A 6,543-nucleotide genomic window follows, 5' to 3' on the forward strand; every position below is an offset into this window, starting at 1 on the left:
TCTCTGTGAGCGCGGGGCCAGCCTGGTCTACATAGTGAGTTCCAGGACAGCTGGAGCTACAGGGAGACCCTGTCTAAAAAAAACCAAAAAAAAAAAAAAAAGAGTAAATTATTATTATATAGGAAATAGTTTTCAAATAGGATAAAAAAAAATTCCAGGAAGTTGCTCCATATTGTTTTCTATTAGCTTGATGATTAATGTAACTGAAACTTCATCACACCTTACAATAAAATTTAACGCCTGACAAGTTTCATTATGGAAATCTAAAAAATTCAGGAACCGGGGCTGGAGAGATGGTTCAGTGGTTAAGAGCGCTTGCTGCTCTTCCAGAGGACCTGGGTTCGATTCCCATCACCACATCTGGTGGTTCACAACCACTTGAAGTTCCAGCTCTGGGGGATCCAATGCCTTCTTCTGGTCTCTGTGGGGACACACCCCACACCTCACACCACAGAGAGAGAGAGAGAGAGAGAGAGAGAGAGAGAGAGAGAGAGAGGCACACACATAAGTAATATGAATCTTTAAAAAAGAAATTCAGGAACAAATATATATGAATATAATTAAGATCAAGGATTTGGCTGGGTGTGATGGGGCATACCTTTAATCAATCCCAGCACTCAGGAGGCAGAGGCAAGTGAATCTGTGACCCAGGCCAGCCTGGTCTACATAGTGAGTTCCATGCCAGCCAAGGCTATATAGTGATACCCTGTCTCAACAAAACAAAACAAAACAAAAAACAAAACAAGATCAAGAATTTGATACAGACCTTAGAAATAGAAATTGGATATGGAGAACTGAATACTTGGGTAAAATGAGTTAAATTTACAGCACATGCAATTAATAAGAATGCACTGCATGGCAGGACATCCCCAGGCTCAAAGACTATCCTTCCCCCTTGCATGGGACACAGACCCCACTAGAGTAAATTTCATGCTGGTCTTGTTACAGGATAAAAACGCAGGGGAAAATAAGAATGGTTAGAGTTCCAAGCTATACAGGCTGGCCCATCAGAACGTCCTCCTTTTCAGCAAGGAGAATAAAACACGTCTCATATTTCACATGACAGGGAAATTCTCTCTCTCACTTTATGGAAAATTATGAAGCTTAAACCCATGTTCTAAATGTCTCAAGCAACAAAGGGGCAAATAGCTATTACTCTACACAGTGTTCCCCGAGCTAACATCTGGTAGCATTTCGGACAGGGGAACCTTTGCTCAAGTCTGGTAAGGGACCTGCTTGCTGATTCAACTGGCTATACCCTCAGTCCTGACCTTCAAGTCTTCTCCTCTTAGTGAAGCTAATCCCAGGGCTAAGAAGTCATTACCTGGGTTCGTTAATGTCCACATTAACTCTATAGGAGTTCCCAGGGGAGTTCCAAATTAATTTAAGACTAAAAACCAAATAGACTATATTCTTGTGGTCAACAATAAACAAGAATGCAAATTAATCAATAAGGACTTATCAGGTATACCAAAAATGCCTTTAAAAGAATATCTAGCCAGCTGGATGCCATCAGCTAAATGACTTTGAAGAACAGGATCATGCTTAAGGCTAACAACAACAACAACAACAACAACAAAATAAGATATTTGAATTGTGATTGATGGAAGATGTTGGTCTCTTCCCAAAGACACAATTACAAAGACTCTTCAGAATCTACTTTGTCCAATGAGTTAGCCAAAAATTCAGGAATAAATGACCCTTTTTCTAATCTTAAGAAACAGTAGTGGGCCGGGCATGGTGGTGCGTGCCTTTAATCCCAGCACCCAGGAGGCAGAGGCAGGCTGTGACCCTCTTAAACTCTGTGAGTTTAAGGCCAGTCTGGACTATATAGTGAGTTCCAGGCCAGCTGGGGCTACAGAGAGACCCTGTGTCAAAAAGACAAAAAAGAAAAAACAAACAAACAAACAAAAAACAGTAGTTGGACTAGAGAGATGGCTCAGTGATTAAGAGCACTGGCTGGTCTTGCAGAGGACCTGGGTTCAGTTCACAGCACCCACATGGTGGCTAACAACCATTTGTAACTCTAGTTCCAGGGGATCTAACACCCTCTTTTGACCTCCAAGGAAGGTCACAACATGGGTATACTTACATACATACAGGCAACACACTCATAAAATAAAAATAATGAAATATTTTTTTAAAAAGCAAGCAATAGTGGGGCTAGAGAGATGGCTCAGCAGTTAAGGGCACTGGCTGCTCTTGCAGAGGACCTGGGTTTGGTTCCCAGCATCCACATGGCAGCTAGTAACCAACCAAAGCTCTAGTTCCAGGGATTCCCTCGTCTGGCCTCCAAAGGTATTGCACACACATGGTACACTTACATACATGCAGGCAAAACACTCATACACACAGAACAAAAATAAATAAATAATTTTTAATTACAAAAAAGAAACAATGGTTTAGAAAATAAAAAGGGAGTCTATTTGTTTTAGTCTTAGGAGTCATAATTACAACTGGATGTTGTATAATCTCATGCATAATTAATTGTCCCCTTGGGTCAATTCAATGGCTATTTAAAACAACTATAATCGGAAAAATTCCTACATCTTATCATAAGACATTACTAATGAGTATTTCACAACAAAAAAGTCATGCAATATTAATCTAATTTAAAAAATTATTTATTTAATAACCACATACTTAGAAGAAGCATTTCACAACAGCATTGACATATTCAATAACAATTTCCTGACCTAAGATGCATCTCTTTCAAAATTGGCTGTAAATTTTTAGGTTTACAGGAATTATTACAGTTATAAAATATTGTATTATTGTACTCAGTATAAACCCTATAAGACATAAAATTAAATGACATTTTAACCTTAAAAAATATCTCCATTTCATTATTAAAATACAGTTTCATACAGGAGAAAACATTTTTAATGCAACTGACACTAAGATGTTTGCACATACGTTTCTAATCTCTATATATCAGACTATTACTAGTCACAGTTGGTTACTTTCTGAGCTCCTTGGCATCTGAGCATGGATATAAAGTCATCAGGTAGATTTCAATGATAATGTTTTAGACATCCACTAATTATTAAGGAGCAAATTTTTGTACTTTGAAGAATTATTTTTTTAATCATTATATTAAAAAAAATTTTTAATAACTACATGATTAGAAGCTTTTCACTACAGCTTTAACATATTCGGTAACACACTCCAGAGACACAGTACATCTCTTTCACAAGTGGGTGCAAGTTTCTAGGTTAACAGTTGAATTAATATAGTTATACATTATTGAACTCAGTATAAGCCCTGTAAGACATAAGATTAAATGAGTTTTTAAGCTTTAAAAAAGATATCAATTTCATTTTAGAATATATTGTTCCTTGCACTCATTGTTTTTGCTACTAACACTGAGATGTTGGCGTTTGCAATCTCTAATCTGTATGTATCTGATTATTACTAGTCATAATCGGTTGCACTTGGATCCTTGGTGCCTGTGTATGTCTATAAAGTTATCGGGGAGATTTCAATGGTATTATTTATCACCTCTACAAATTAGCATGATGTAAATTTCCATGCTTCCTCCTCAAACATAATGCATTTTTAAAAAATTTGTTGATGTTTTTTTTGTGTGTGTATATCGCACATAACATCCCAAACCATCTCATTCGACTATATACCCACTTCCCAGATAGCACCCTCCCATAGCCTCCATCCCCGCACTAGAGCCCTTATACTCTGATATCCCTGCTACTGTCTGCTGTGTTGTCTGCAGCCCCATCCATTCCCCACTACTTGCCCTTCTGGTGAATCTAGTCATCCTATCTAGAGGTCTTTGTTTTAGGAAGGTCAGCTGTCCCTCATCTAGGACAATCAGTTGTCAATATTCCTTTAGATATGATTGGGGTCTGTTGTTCATTTTTCCAGTTCTATGCTGGGTTACTATCTGGGAGTCCCTTTGGCCACCCTGGCCAACAACTCAAAAGAAGGTATCTCCATTCTGGCATTGTTGCTTGTTATGTAGCCTTTAACTATGCATATGGACTCTTAAGAAATTATATTGGCCCCTTTAATGTTTGGTTATACTTTCCTTTTGGGTGTTTAAGACCATACAGTTGGCCCAGATAAACCAATCTGTTTTTACTCTTAAAGTCATTTGAGGATCTGTTCCTCAGGGGTCACATGGGCTTGGGAGGAGCCCCTGGCTCCTTTCTTTTACCAGTTCCACCTATGTGAAGATAAGTCAAAGGTCCTACTCGACCATGGTTGGCTTCGCTTGGAAGCATGGAGGAAATGATTCCTCTGTGTTGACCTTCTTGTTTGTAGACTGCACACTGGTTCAAGTCCATCTGGTGAGGTCTCCTCAGCCTCCTTGATCAAGAGGACTGGTGACCCACCACGATGACAGGACATTTTGAGAGATGCTCATAGTCCCCTGGAGCCAGTTGACCTAGGAGGGCAAGGAGCAAAAAGTGTCCTTTATGTCCCTCTGACCAAATTATTATAGGCCTCAAAGTATATCTGTTAAACACACAAGAAGGTTAGTTCCACCAGTCTGGTAGCTTTAACTATTGTGTATCATGTAGATAAATCTTGGGCAAAAGCCAGTTGTTCGCAGATAAATCTTACCTAGACATATATTCCTTGATCTGCTATATATAATTTGTCAGTAGGTTGTAGGAGTAATATGGTTCCCTCTGGTTTTCAAAACTAGCTAGGCATTGTTTATCTCTCGCATTGTCTCACCCCTCCATCATGGTTTTCCCACTTAAGGTGCCGCCATTTCCACCTTTCTCCCTTACTAATACCCTTCTCCTATGGTCTTACCTCTCTTGAGTGCCTTCCTTCCTTTTATCCCTTAGTTTCCTTGTATATCCTTCCCTCCCCCCTCCCTTAAACTAACCCAATTTTTATCCATATCTCCCTATTAAAGCCTGCTTCTTACTGTTCTTCTCTTTCAGGTTCTTTCTTTTCCTTTACCTCCCTGTTTCCTTTCCATTATCCTGGTTCCTGTAGTTATGTCTGGTTACACACTCACTTATCAGGTTTAGTTTTAGGATCCACATATGAGGGAGAACACATGTCAATTTTTTTTTTTCTGAGTCTGTGTTACTTCACATAGTATAACAGTTTCTACTTCCATCCATTTACCTGCAAGTTTCATGATTTCATCTTTCTTTACTGCTGAAAACTCCATCCTATAAATGAACCACACTTTCATTAAATACTCATCAATTGAGGGACAATTAGGTTGCTTCCATCTCTTGGCTATTGTGAAAAAAGCAGCAACAAACATGGATGTACAAGTGTCTCTGCAATAGGATGAGTTTTTAGGGTTTATGCCAAGGAGTGGTATAAATGGGTTAAATGCTAGGTTCATTTGTAGTTTTTAGAGTTCTCCACACTGCTTTCCATAGGAGTTGAACAAGTTTGCAGCCCCACCAGCAGTGGATGAGTGTTCCCCTTTCCCCACATCCTCTCCAACATTTGGTATCATTTGTTATCTTGATCTTAGCCAGTCTGACTGGGGTAAGATGAAATTTTAAAGTGGTTTTAATTTGCATTTCCCTAATTATTAGTGATGTTGAACATCTTTTAAGATGTTTCATAGCCATCTTTACTTCTTCGAGAACTCTCTGTTCAACTCCTTAGCCTATCTTTTAATTGGGTTGCTACTTATCTCGGTTCTGTTTTTTTAGTTTGTTATATATTCTGGTTATTAAACCTCTGTTGGATGTGTCACTGGTGAAGATTTTCTCCCATTTTGTGGGTTTTCTGTTTGCTTCCTTGGTTGCCTCTTTTGGTGTACAGAAGCTTTTTAGTTTAATGAGGTCCCCTTTGTTAATTCTTGCCTTTGTTTCCTGAGCAATTGATATCTGGTTTAGAAAATCCTTTCCTACACCTATATCTTGTAGGTTTTTTCCAATGTTTTCTTCTAAGAGTTTCAGAGTTTCAGGCTTTACATTGAGGTCTTTGAGCCATTTAGAATTGACTTTTGTGCAGGGTAAAAGATAGGAGTTTAGTTTCATTCTTCTACAAGTGGAGATGCAGTTTTGCCCACACCATTTGCTGAACATGCTGTCTTTCCTCCAATGAAAATTCCTGGCCCCTTTGTCAAATATCAGGTGGCTGAAATTGCATTTACTCATATTTGGGTCTTCAATTTTGTTCCATTAATCTCTGTGTCTATTTTTGTGTCAGTACCATGTTGTTTTTATGACAATAGCTCTGTAATACAGCTTAAAATCTGCTATAGTAATCCCCTGGCATTGCTCTTAGTGCTCCGGCTTACTTTGGCTATCTGAGGTCTTTTGTGCTTCCATATGAATCTTAAGATTTTTTTTTCCAATTCTGTGAAAAATGTCATGGGGATTTTGATTGGCATTGCAATGAATCTATAAATGACTTTTGGTAGGATGGTCATTTTCACACTATTAATTCTTCCAATCCATGAGCATGGGAGGTCCTTCCATCTTCTGATGTCTTCCTCAATTTCTTTCTTTAAAGAGTTAAAATTTTCCTTGTAGAGCTCTTTAATGTCTTTGGTCAGGTTTATTCCAAGGTATTTTATTTTTTTTGTGGCTATTG

The sequence above is a fragment of the Nannospalax galili genome, unplaced genomic scaffold (genome assembly GCF_000622305.1).
Source record: "Nannospalax galili isolate Female #2095 unplaced genomic scaffold, S.galili_v1.0 scaffold375, whole genome shotgun sequence".
NCBI lineage: Eukaryota > Metazoa > Chordata > Mammalia > Rodentia > Spalacidae > Nannospalax > Nannospalax galili.